This window comes from Balaenoptera physalus, assembly GCF_965194825.1.
Source record: "Balaenoptera physalus genome assembly, chromosome: 13".
Classification (NCBI taxonomy): Eukaryota; Metazoa; Chordata; class Mammalia; order Artiodactyla; family Balaenopteridae; genus Balaenoptera; species Balaenoptera physalus.
The window spans coordinates 25,276,044-25,289,149 of NC_138892.1; the positions used below are offsets into that span (position 1 = coordinate 25,276,044).

At 45.3% G+C, this 13,106-nt stretch overlaps 1 protein-coding gene and 1 long non-coding RNA gene across 2 annotated transcripts in view; one reads left to right on the forward strand and one right to left on the reverse strand.

Annotated features, from left to right (window-relative positions):
- Positions 1-1,312, reverse strand: part of ELK3 (ETS transcription factor ELK3) — a 69,378-nt gene extending 68,066 nt beyond the window's left edge. Inside the window, exon 1 of the mRNA XM_082419486.1 lies at positions 918-1,312. The gene's annotated coding sequence lies outside the window, so the exon portion shown is untranslated. The remainder of the gene's footprint in view (positions 1-917) is intronic.
- A 182-nt stretch (positions 1,313-1,494) lies between these two features.
- Positions 1,495-12,540, forward strand: LOC309640618. The gene is made up of 2 exons (XR_014252309.1): positions 1,495-5,359; positions 10,010-12,540. It is a non-coding gene; the product is annotated as an uncharacterized lncRNA (long non-coding RNA).
- The last annotated feature ends 566 nt before the right edge of the window (positions 12,541-13,106 follow it).

Consider the following 13,106-nt stretch of genomic DNA (forward strand, 5'->3'; position numbering starts at 1 on the left):
ACAAGCCAGAAACTCTCCCGACACTCATTTTTTTTTTTCCTTCTAAAAAGCCCCTTTTGCAGTTTCTGAAATAACATTTCTTTCTCCCACCTCCATCCGCCGCCTAACTGCAGCTTGTCCTCAGGACGATTCGGTTCAGAAAACGTAACAAAACCGAGACCTCTAATTTTTTTTTTTTTTTTTTTTTTTTTTTTTAGCCCTCCAAAATTGTAATTCCTCCCCCAACAAGTTACGGAAGCATTACAGGCCAACATTCAGATGCAAGCTGAAGAGCCCCATCCCAAAGTGCTGGGGGCTCCAAGACCATCTCCTAACCGGTCCTCCTCCAAAACCATGCCCAGTAATGACTCCACCGGCTTTTAAAGGTCCGGCTGGGCGTGCGCCTGGGGCGGGGACCCGGGCGGGGGTCACCTGCCGAGCGAGAGGGGACGCGGCCCCCAGCCCCGCGGCTTGGCTCCCTACGCCCTCCGCTTCCCTCTCCACCCCTGTCCTCTCCCTGAATCCGAGCGTCGGTGCCCACTGCCACCCCGAGGAGAGCCCCAGCCCCGGCTAGGTCAGCGGTGGTCCAGCCTCCAGGCACGCAGCCCGCTCCAGTCACCGTTCCTCCCAGGGGGACCCCAAGTCTCACCGCCCCCCGCTCCCCCGCGCGCCCCCTCCTCCGGGCTCGCAGCGCAGCCCAGGGCGGGGTGTGCCATCGCCGGGTGGCCGTAGCCCCCGGGCCGGCGCGCGGACCCGGCGCAGGAGCATCCCAGCTGCGCCCACTCCCCGCGGCCGCCCCCAGCTCCGGGCCTGCAGCCTCCGACGCGGTGCCCACCCGCCCCACCCCCACCAAGCCAGAGAGAAGAAAGAAAGAAAAAACCAAGCCCCCACGAAACTTTGCAACTGTCCGAGCAACAGGCACGGACCCTACTACATACCCAGATGCGGGGGAGTTTTCAAGATCCTTCTTCGGGGGAATTTCTAGGAGGAACCGGGCGAAAGTCCCCGACTTTCCATGCTGACAGGCGTCTGCAGACGGTCTGTTGCTCTTGTAATGAGATCCTGATTTTTCCCCCTTTTTTTTTCTTTCTCTCGCTCCTCTTTTTTTTTTTTTTTTTTTTTTCCTCTGGTGTGTGTGAGAGCAGGAAGTTGGAGCAGTCAGGCCGAGCCGGCTCACTTCCTTTACTGCATTATTCCCCAGGCGGTGTGCAGTCTGTGTAAACAGGCTTTTCCGCCCCGCGCCGCGCGCCCCGGCCGCGGCTGTGCGCCGGGGCTGGCCGCCGAGGCCCGCGCATACTCCGCCGCCTGGGGCCCCGCACCGCGCCCCCGCCCGCCGCGCTCCCCGCTTCCTGCTCGGCCACCCCCGGGGAGGAGCCTCCGGACCCCGGGCGACTCCGCGTGGCCGCAGCCCCTCCCCACGGGGGGGCGGGCAGCTCGGCCAGAAACGCAGAGAAGCCGCCCCCGGCGCGCCGAGGGGCTGAGCTTGGGTTGTGGCGAGACAGGGGATCCCTCTTCTTCCCCCCAGGGGTCCCTGTGCTGGGGACCGCGCTGGGCCCAGCAGTGGGGTCTTGCCCTGCCCGGTCGGTCGGTCTGGGCGGGGAGGCCCGAAGTGGGGAGGCCGCTGGACTCGCTGTTTTCTGTCAGCTGGGATGGAAGAGTTGTAGGGCCAGGGGGCATCGGGAGTGGGGTCCGGGTGCTCTGGGCTAAGGGCTGCTTTGCTCGTGGGTGGGGGCGTGATTGCTTAGGATGAGAAGATGTTGCATGTGCAGAAAAGGAGGCACGGGTTTTGTCAGGGGATGGACACAGTTCCTGTCTGGGATTTAAAAAAAAAAAAAAAAAAAAGCCAGCGCTCAGAGTAGGGGGCCCACTTTGGGGAAAAGGATGAGAAGCCGTAAACTGGAAGCCAGGATTCTCCAGGAAGAGCCCTTTCTGGCCGTTCTCTATGGCCCGTCACAGGCCCAACCTTTCCTGCCTGCTAAGGGACTCTGAAGCGAAATGAGCAGCGGCCACGGAGCCGAGTGACTGAGGCTTCCGAGGGAGGCTCCGTGGTCTCAAAACCGGACTCCACACCACACTATCCCTCAAGGACCGCCCACCCCGAAGGGCTCAGGCCAGGCTCGGACGGGAGAGCTTGTCCACTGCCCTGAGGCTTAGAGGAGGGAGGAGGGTGCCGGTGGAAGAGTCCCTCATCCCAGCCCTGTGCGCCAGCCCCAACTGCTCCCCTTTTGGACCCCTCCATTCCCATGCCTCCACCCCTTAGCAGCGCAGACCAGCGGCTCCCAAACTTGAGCGTGCACCAGCATCACGTGGGGGGCTTGTTAAAACACAGGTTTTAACCTCACCGCCAGCGTTCCTGATTCAATACGTCTGGGGTGGTTCTCAGCCCTGGCTAAAGTTAGAATCACCTGGGGAGTGTTTTGAAATCAATTGATCTCTATACACAACCCAAACCAATTAAGTCAGCTTCCCTGGGAGCCAGGGGCGTGAGTGCTTTCCAAAGGATGGCATTCTGAGAGCTCCTCCACTTGCTTATTTGTTTCTTATTTCTGCAACCTTTCTGATTATTTGTTTACGAATCTCTCACTATTACTAACTGTGGGCTTCTAAGGGCAGGGTTGTATTTTACTCTAGTTAGTACCAGGTCAGGGCACCTGACTCATAGGACAGTCAGCTGGCAGCATTTGCTTTGGGGCTGGCATGGATAGTTCACTGAGAAGTGGGACAAGGCCCACCAGACCTCTAAGAAGGGTGGGAAAACATGAGGTGTGGGGGGCTGGGGGAAAGGTAGGGGAGTAGAGAAGAAGGAGAAGATATGGGGAAGAGGGCTGTTTATCAACCCTTGATTTTCCACAGCTAATTTTACACTTTAGGGATTATTGTTTTAATCCCTAGTGGGCTTCTGCTGTCACTCAGCAGAGCTCACTGTGTCCCTGTATGATCCAGCTGTGGACTGGGAGAATGTAAACTTATTTTATTTTCCTTCTCAGGGAGAAAATATCTCACACATACATTTCAGAACACTGTGTTGCTTTATCTAAAAAGTGTATACCAAAGCCAAGCATATCTTAAACCAGTGACTTTCATGATTTTTATTGTACATCTTCACAACAAATCTTTGTTGACTCCTAATATGTAAGAGAGAAAAGGTGTACATGTTTTCATCAGGCTTTAATTGTTTTGAAGAAATGCCTCTTTGTCTAAGGCACCCCTGAAACACTCATGGGCAGCCTTGGCGTTTCCCAGACCAAATGAAGACCTCCTTAAGTTTTCCTGGTGTTTTAGGTTGTCCATACCACTACGCCAAGCTCTTTGTTAGAACGAATAACTCAGAGCTGACACTGCTCTTCCCCAAGGCATGGGGAATAAATTTTACTTGTAGGTGTCTGCAGCTTCTGTACCTTGCATAAGACAGCTTCTGCTGTCTTTGCTCAGGCTGCTATAATAAATGCCTTAGATTGGGTGGCTTAAACAACAGACATTTATTTCTCACAGTTCTGGAGGCTGGGAAGTCTAAGATAAAGGTGCCAGCAGATTTGGTTCTTGGTGAGGTCCCTCTTCCTGGCTTGTAAAGGGCCGCCTCTTGCTGTGTCCCCACATGGCCTTTCCTCCATACACACATGTGGAAAGAGAAAGAGAGAGAGGAAGCAAACTCTTTGGTGTCTCTTTTCATAAAGGGCACTAATCCCATCATGGGAGCTCCACCCTCAGGACCTCAACTAAACCTAATTATCTCCCAAAGGCCCAGCTTCTTAATACCATCCCATTGGGGGTTAGGGTTTTAACATGAATTTAGTGGAGACATTAACATTCAGTTCATAACGTCTGCTATTTGTTTTTTGTGCTTTCCTTCTCACTATCAAAAAGTAGCCAAGAGATGTGGCATTTGGTATTGTATGATCCACACTATTTTTATGCTTCTGTTATAAAACAGATAGGAGTTAGGATTATATGGGTTATGAGTGAAATTTCTTCAGGAATCCTTTATAGCAGGTGACAGGGTCATTCATTTCTGCCAGCCAAGAGAGAATGAGGCTCTCTCAGCTTTGATAAGAACAGCAGACATCTTACCAGAGATTGGAGTTAGTCAGTGTGATGTGTTGGAGGGTGCTTGGGCAGGATGGAGGAGGATCAGCTCAGATAAACCCTACAGATGAAGAGTGGAGGTGGGGGCTGAGTCTCCTGAAGAAAATCAAAACCCTGGTTCCAAAAGAAGGAGTGTATTAGTCAGCTTTTGCTAGTATAATACTGTGTAACAAACAACCCCAACACTCACTGACTTGCTTAAACAACAAATGGGTCTTGGTTGGCTGGGTTCATGTTTGCTTCACATGTTTTTCTCATTCTTGGACCCACACTGAAGGAATGGGCCCAATATTGGACACGTGGCTTTCTGGAAGGGCAGGAGCTCAAGAGAAGTGAGTGGAGACACATGGAGGCCTCTTAAAACCTCTACTTAGGACTAGCACACCCTCATGTCAACTCACAACCCAGTGAAGAAATCAAGTCATATGGGCCAAGTCTAAAGTCAATGGGACAGGGAGAAGGAAAAGGAGGGGAAAAGGGAGAATTCTGAACAAATAATATAATCTACCATAAGAGAAAATGGATGTTGGGTATACAAAGACAACAAATCTCTTTGTTCCCTCATAATTTAACATTCCATAATGTATAACAGAATGGGATGCTGTGGATGGTTTAAAAAAATACAGATGGATAAGGAAGTATAATTAGATAGGACAGAAAAAAAATGAGTTTTAGAATGTATCAAACTAAAATATTCTAGAACATAGCAGAACAAATAATATATGAAACGTATGAATTGATGGTATTAAACTTATGAATTGATGAATTTTGGTAGAAACTCAAAAGCGGTTTGCCTCAGTACTTTGGAGACTGCCTCAGCGTTGAGGGGGATGCGGGTAGGAGTTGGGAATAGACAGCCAAAGCCTGATGGGAGGGCAGCCCACTCAGGTGGCAAGTATACATTTGGAATCAGGAATTTTGGGATCCAGTCCCATACTGACTTGTTCTAGCTCTGTGACCTTGACTAAGTCACTCACCCTCTCTGAGCCTGCATGAACATCAGTTTTTACTGATTTTTACAGTGAATGCCAATTTTACATTAAAACAACATGTGTTATGGACTAGGATTCAAAAAATTTCATGAACCTCATTTGAAAGAGTATTTAAAATAATTTTATAGACTTGCAGGAAGACCCCACTGGGAGTCTGCATTCTCCCTTTTGCATTGTTAGAGATCTTTCAGTGGGGACATTTGAGAAGCATTGATTTGGACCATCTTTTTTGCCCTCAGACTGGCCATTGATAGGCCAGAGGTTGGCAAACTACAGGCCCACTGCACGTTTCTATGACTTTCAAGGTAAGAATTAACTTTTTTCTTTTTAAAAAAATGTTTAATTGTGGTAAAAATCATAACATAAAATTTACCATCTTAATTGTTTTTAAGTGTTCAGTACAGTAGGGTGTTAAGTATATTCACATTGTGGTGCTACTGATCTGTAGAATCTTTTCAAAAGTTTCAAAACTGAAACTCTCTACCCATTAAACACAATGCTCCATTCTCTCTTACCCCAGCCCCTGGCAACCACGATTCTACTTTCTGTTTCTATGAATTTGACTACTTTAGGTACCTCATATAAGTGGGATTATATACAGTATTTATCTTTTTTGTGACTGGTTTATTTCACTTAGCATAATGTCAAAAGTTCATCCATGGTGCATCATGTGACAGGAGTTCCTTCCTTTTCAAGGCTGAATAATATTCCATTGTGTAAATACACCACATTTTTTTTTTTTAACCATTCATCGGTTGATGGACATTTGGGTTGTTTCTATCTCCTGGCTCTAGTAAACAATAAGAATTTACATGTTTAAGCAGTCGAAAACAAATCAAAGGAAGAATAATATTTCATAACATGTAAAAATTATATGAAATTCAAATTTCAGTGTCCATAAATAAAGCTTTGCTGGAACGGAGCCACACTCACTCACTTACGCGTTACCCAACACGGCTTTTGTGCTACAGTGGCAGAGTTGAATAGTTGTGACAAAGACTGTTATGGTCTATAAAGCTGAAAATATTTACTTTCTGATTCTTTACAGAAAAAGTTTGTCAACCCCTGGCATAGGCCATTTGAGACAAATGAGATTTTGCCCCATTTTTTGGTTTGGTTTTAACTGCATTTTCTTTCTGATTCCGAAGAAGGCCTTTCCTTGCCATATGGGGTAAAAATCTTAGTGTCTTTAACAAACTTCACATCCAGGAACTTCATCTTCAGAGGAAACCAAGTTGTTGTGCTTCATTTAATTCCTCTTATTCGAGCTTCTTCTGAGGTGGAGAATAGCTGGCTTGGACTCTCCTAGCCCCGGAGACAGCCTTTCAGACTTTTCTCTGGTCTCTGAATAAACCTGAGGTCCCAGCCCTGGTTACATCTCAGAACCATACGTACCAGGGCCTCACCCCTGAGATTCTGAGGTTGAGTCCAAGAATCTCTGTATCTCCAATGCTCCACCCAGATGACCTCTCTCCTTATGAAACCCTTGTAAATGTCTTACTCACCCTTTAGACTAAGCTCAAACCCCACCTCATCCAAGAAGTCTTCCAAGATCCACCAGATGAAGTCCATGGCCCATTTCTCCTGCATCCCCACCACACAGGGTTTGAACCTTACCACTTAGCATTATCCCAAATGCCTGCAAAAAAAGTGCTAACAAATTTTTTTTAATCAATCAATTCATCAGTAATATTGGGTTGGCCAAAAAGTTCGTTTGGTTTTTTCTTTAAGATGGCTCTAGTAGCACTTAGTTGCCTTTAACTTAATTGGAAAAATTTTGTTAGATTGTATTGTGACAGCTGTCATATCAGTGTGCATTTTAAAAAAAACTTATCAAAATTGGTGAATTTTTGTGTAGCCATTTTAAGATGGCAGAAAATAAAGCAACATTTTCGGCATATTATGCTTTATTATTTCAAGAAAGGTAAAAACACAACTGAAACGCAAAGAAAGATACGTGCAGCATATGGAGAAGGTGTTATGACTGATCGAACGCGTCAAAAGTGGTCTGCGAAGTTTTGTGCTGGAGATTTCTCGCTGGACGATGCTCCACAGTCGGGTAGAGCAGTTGAAGTTGATAGCGATCAAATCAAGACATTAATTGAGAACAGTCAACGTTATACCACTTGGGAGATAGCCAACATACTCAAAATATCCAAATCAAGTGTTGAAAATCATTTGCACCAGCTTGGTTACGTGAATCGCTTTGATGTTTGGGTTCCACATAAGTTAAGGAAAAAAAAACTTCTTGAACATATTTCCCCATGCAATTCTCTGCTTAAAAGTAATGAAAACGTTCCATTTTTAAAACAAATTGTGACAGGCAATGAAAAGTGGATACTGTACAATAATGTGGAATGGAAGAGATCACGGGGCAAGCGAAATGAACTGCCACCAACCACACCAAACGCCGGTCTTCATCCAAAGAAGGTGATGTTGTGTATGTGGTGGGATTGGAAGGGAGTCCTCTATTATGAGCTCCTTCCAGAAAACCAAACGATTAATTCCAACAAGTACTGCTCCTAATTAGACCAACTGAAAGAAGCACTTGACGAAAAGCGTCCAGAATTAGTCAATAGAAAACGCATAATCTTCCATCAGGGTAACGCAAGACCGCATGTTTCTTTGATGACCAGGCAAAAACTGTTACAGCTTGGCTGGGAAGTTCTGATTCATCCACCGTATTCACCAGGCATTGCACCTTCGGATTTCCATTTATTTTGGTCTTTACAAAATTCTCTTAATGGAAAAAATTTCAATTCCCTGGAAGACTATAAAAGGCACCTGGAACATTTCTTTGCTCAAAAAGATAAAAAGTTTTGGGAAGATGGAATTATGAAGTTCCTGACAAATGGCAGAAGGTAGTGGAACAAAAGGGTGAATATGTTGTTCAATAAAGTTCTTGGTGAAAATGAAAAATGTGTCTTTTATTTTTACTTAAAAACCAAAGGAACTTTTTGGCCAACCTAAAAGGAGTGATACGCCATGAAGTTTTGTAAATGATATTGTACAGTACTGAGGCATGTGAACAATCACTAGGAGGGAGAATAACTGATGACATTTGGAAGGAATTAACACTGATTCCAAGCTTTAGATTTTTTAAATTCACAATTGATTGAAATTTATTAATACTTTGTATTCTCACACTTTGTATCCCCAAATCCACATTGTAGCATTACAAAGGAAAGGAGATTAAAACACAGTGATAGGGTGTCACAACTCCAAAAACTGTGAGTCACTGTTGTTATTTCCAGGATGAATACAACTGAGAAACTGTCCTGACCAGCTACTGGTCAAAATCATTTCCTACATAATAGAAATCTGACTTGTCCAGAAAGGTACAAATGGTCTTGGGCCTTTTTTCTTTCAGTGATGCCCAGAGTTCCTGTGTAAACAGCTGCTTTGGATTTTAAATGTGTAGATCAAGAAAACAGGGCACTTCATCTCTTGTTTTGATCCTAGAAGGTGTTGGGCAAGACTTTGAAGGAAACTGCAGTCTTTCTTTTCCCACAGCATCAGAGTCACAGAAACCCAGGCAATGCCCCATGGGCAGGAGGTCATGCTGTGCTTTAATGGCAAAGATGGGCAAGGGGTGGTTCGGGGGATTTCAAGACCAACTCCTTAATGGTGGAAAAATCTTATAAATTGGAGGCTGATTATCACCTTTGAAAAATCCTGAAACTCAAATGAGAATAGTGCTTTGAGAGCAGCAAAGGAAGGCCTGGGGCCATGACCAGGCTTACCAGAGATGATGGTAGCACAGGGGTCTTCAGAGGGAGTAGAAGCTCCCAGGCACAAGCATAATAATTCAATTCCTTCTCAAGGGTCTATTTGCATAGGGGGACAGGCTTTGTTTGGGGAGGCTGGAGCCAAGGGGGGGATTTTTTTTTTTTTTTAAAGAAATTCACGTTCTTTTATTTATTTATTTATTTATGACTGTGTTGGGTCTTCGTTTCTCTGCGAGGGCTTTCTCTAATTGTGGCAAGTGGGGACCACTCTTCATCGCGGTGCGCGGGCCTCTCACCATCGCGGCCTCTCTTGTTGCGGAGCACAGGCTCCAGACGCGCAGGCTCAGTAGTTGTGGCTCACGGGCCCAGTTGCTCCGTGGCATGTGGGATCTTCCCAGACCAGGGCTCGAACCCGTGTCCCCTGCATTGGCAGGCAGATTCTCAACCACTGCGCCACCAGGGAAGCCCCAAGGGGGGGATTTTGACGCAAAATCAAAACAAATGAAGTTGTTTCCTGCGAAATTTAGGGGTATTCTGAACCCAGGCACACCTTCTGCCTGGGGTCCAGCACCGAGATTAGAGGGCATGCAACCTGACATTCCTTGTAGTCATGAGGAAGCCCCTGAACAAGGAAGCCAGAGAACAAAGAACAAGAGGGAATAAGCCTTCATGTTTCTGTCTGGAAGGATCTCCAGTAGGAAAGGGAGAGGGAAGTTCTCTGACTGGCAAGTTTAGGAATAGAAACTGCAACACTTGGCTCAGCTCCCACCTGCCCCCTCTTTTGGAACCCGCTTGTCCCAAGAACACACGGTCTCTGTTCTCCATGCTGAGGGTGCCTGCAGGTTTCCAGCTTGGCCCGGGTAGGTAAGTTTAATCCGGGGGCGAAATGACAGCCAGCTCACTGTGTCTGTAGATGGGAGGATCATCCTCCGATCTAGCTGTTATCAGTAATAAGACGATTATTTTGATCTCCACCAGCCTGGCACCTGCTTTCTCTCTCAGTTGTTTCTGAAACTGGACAGGAAAGAGAGGAGTAATTTAGTGGGCTGGGGGTTTACCCAGCCAGCTCGTGTAAGACACCGCAGTTGGAATTCTGAGAAATAACCAGAGAAGACTGGGTTTCGGGGGAGCGGAGGTGCAGTACTGAGTACCCCCATCAGCATGTAGAGGTTCAACAATGTCATTAGTGGGGTGTCCATGGTCATAGTGCCTCATGTGTACCCACAGGCTGATGAGACTACAGATGTAACCCAGGATGGAGGAGAAGAGAAACGCCATCTACAGGCTGCTGTCAGGAACCAGGCCCCGTGGTTTGGAGGTAAAGGAAGCTGGGGCAAGGGTGTGTTATTGAACTAGCTTTAAATTAACTAGGATTTCTGTAGACTCCTGTGAGGGCTCTGAGGACAGAAGCAGATGCTGGGGTGAAATGAATGGGAGAAGCGTCTTCTTCCCAGAAAGTGTCAGTGGATACTCTTAAGAGGGGGTGAGACTTGGTAATATTACATTCATTCCCCCCTTCATCTCCACAGCAATACACATTTCTTGGATAAATATCATAGATACTCAAGGAGAAAAAATAATTATTAGAAAATTATGTGTATAATGCCTCACAGTGTAAAAAGTGTCATTAAATAGATGAACTCAATTGGTCTCTAATAGTATGAATCCTGTTTTACATTTGATACTACTGAGTAGTAGAAATGTTAATTTGTGTTCAAGATCACACAGTAAATGATGGGGTTGGGACTAAAGCCCAGGTTTTCTGACCACAACCCAAATCCTTTCTGGTATTCTTTGCTGAGTTATAATAGAGGACCACACAAAGTAAAGAGAAGAAACCCAGGATGGAGAGGCAGGGAAACTGCTGGGAGTGCAAGTGCTACCGCTGATTTGTCCTACGGCCTTTCTTAGACTCAGCGTCTTCCCTCGTCAAACTGTAAGCTGAGGGCATTGGACCAGAGCATGTCTGAGACCCTGACATGCTGTGAAGGTCCTGGATGGTTCTCAGCATTAACTCACCTTCCGCGGTACTTATTCACAGCAGTTCTGCCTAAGAAGCCCCCAGTCACAGAATCTGCTCAGTGGAAGGCTGGGGTGTTTTAATTTGCCCCCTAGAGCAGCGGATTGAAAACTTTAACTCCTACCCACAGGAGGAAATGCAGTTCACATCTAAGCCCTATACACACATGTAAAGAATTGAAACAGCCTTCACAAAACAATAGTTTTTTTTTTTTTTTTAATGTTTACTATGTGTGATGTATTTTGATATTTTCTATCCTGTTTTATTTGCTTAGAAAATGTTGGTTGCAGCCCACCAATTTGACTTCATGATCCATGAATGGTTTGAGAGGCACAGATTGCTGAAAACTGATGGGTAGTGGTGGGGCAGACCATATGACAGCGGGATCACAGAAGCCAGATGAGGTCGAGTAGGAGAAGTGGCTGCATATAAAAGGGAGAGTATTTGTCTGTGTATGTATGAGTCAGTGTCCTTCTAAACATCCCCCTACACTTTCGCATTGTCTGCCATCCCACCAAGCACATTCCCACCTCTGTCACGAAGCTATCTTCCCCAAATGCAATATTTACAAGATACTTTTGAATGTCTTAGCTTTGTTTATCACTGTCTTGATTTATCAGCCCATCAGCCAACGTATTTCTTGAGGAACCTTCACTGTGTCTGTAGCCGGCTGCTGTACAGTTGGCCCTCAGTATCTGTGGGTTCTGCATCTGCAGATTCAACCAAACACAGATTGAAAATATTTGGGGGAAAAAATTCCAGAAAGTTCAAAAAAGCAAAACTTGAATTTGCTGTGCACCCAGCAGCTATTTACATAGTATTTACCACTACTTACATAGCATTTACATTGTAGTAGTATTATAAGTAATCTAGAGATGATTTAAAATATATGGGAGATACAATGGAATATCATCAGTCAGCCATAAAAAAGAATGAAATAATGCCATTTGCAGTGACATGTATGGATCTAGAGATTATCATACTAAGTGAAGTAAGTCAGACAGAAAGACAAATATCATATGATACCACTTATATGTGGAATCTAAAAAATAATACAAATGAACTTACAAAACAGAAACAGACTCTCAGACATAGAAAACAAACTTATGGTTACCAAACGGGAAAGGGAGTGAGGGATAAATTAGGAATTTAGGATTAACAGATAGACACTACTATATATAAAATAGATAAACAACAAGGGCCTACTGTATAGCACAGGGAACTATATTCAATATCTTGTAATAATCTATAATGGAAAAGAATCTGAAAAAGAATATACATATATATATATATATCTGAATCATTTTACTGTACACCTGAAACTAATACCACATTGTAAATCAACTATACTTCAATTAATAAATAAGTAAATCAATCAATCGATCAATAAGTCAATTTCAGAAACTGATTTAAAAAAAACATATGGGGGGCTTCCCTGGTGGCGCAGTGGTTGAGAATCTGCCTGCCAATGCAGGGGACACGAGTTCGAGCCCTGGTCTGGGAAGATCCCACGTGCCGCGGAGCAACTAAGCCCGTGCGCCACAACTACTGAGCCTGTGCGTCTGGAGCCTGTGCTCCGCAACAAGAGAGGCCGCGATAGTGAGAGGCCCGCGCACCGCGATGAAGAGTGGCCCCCGCTTGCCGCAACAAGAGAAAGCCATCGCACAGAAACGAAGACCCAACACAGCCAAAAATAAATAAATAAACAAATAAATAAATAAGTGAAATTCTTTAAAAATATATATATATATGGGAGGATGTGCATAGGTTATATGTAAGTACTACACAAATACCAATGGACAACTGTGCTTACCATGGTGGGACGTGTGATATGTTAAGGGGGGGGCACAGGACAAGATCCAGATGTCACCACGGGAAGGCTGGCTTGGCTGGTGGTCCGTGGATAGCATCACCTTGGTGATGGTCTTAGCCTGAGCTGACAAGTTCAGAAAGTGGACCTACACCTCTGAGCACGGCCTCACCACACGAGGCCTCATATTTAGCTCTGACATTGTCGCCAAATGATCTTATTCTTGCAGGTACAGAGCCAGCCTGATAAAGTTGAAAGTAGAAGGCGTTCATCACATACCCTTAACCGTACATCCCATCCAACACCCACTGCTTAAAGTGCACTAAGAACTAATATTTTTGTAGGTCCTTAATTATATTGTCACTGGCACAATAATATCACATTGTTTTGTATGTTAACAATTAAAATGTAAAATGTTACAATATACCACAAGTTTTATACCCTTCTTTTAGCATTTGTTCAGTTTTTAATATACCCAGAACCTCAACAAACAG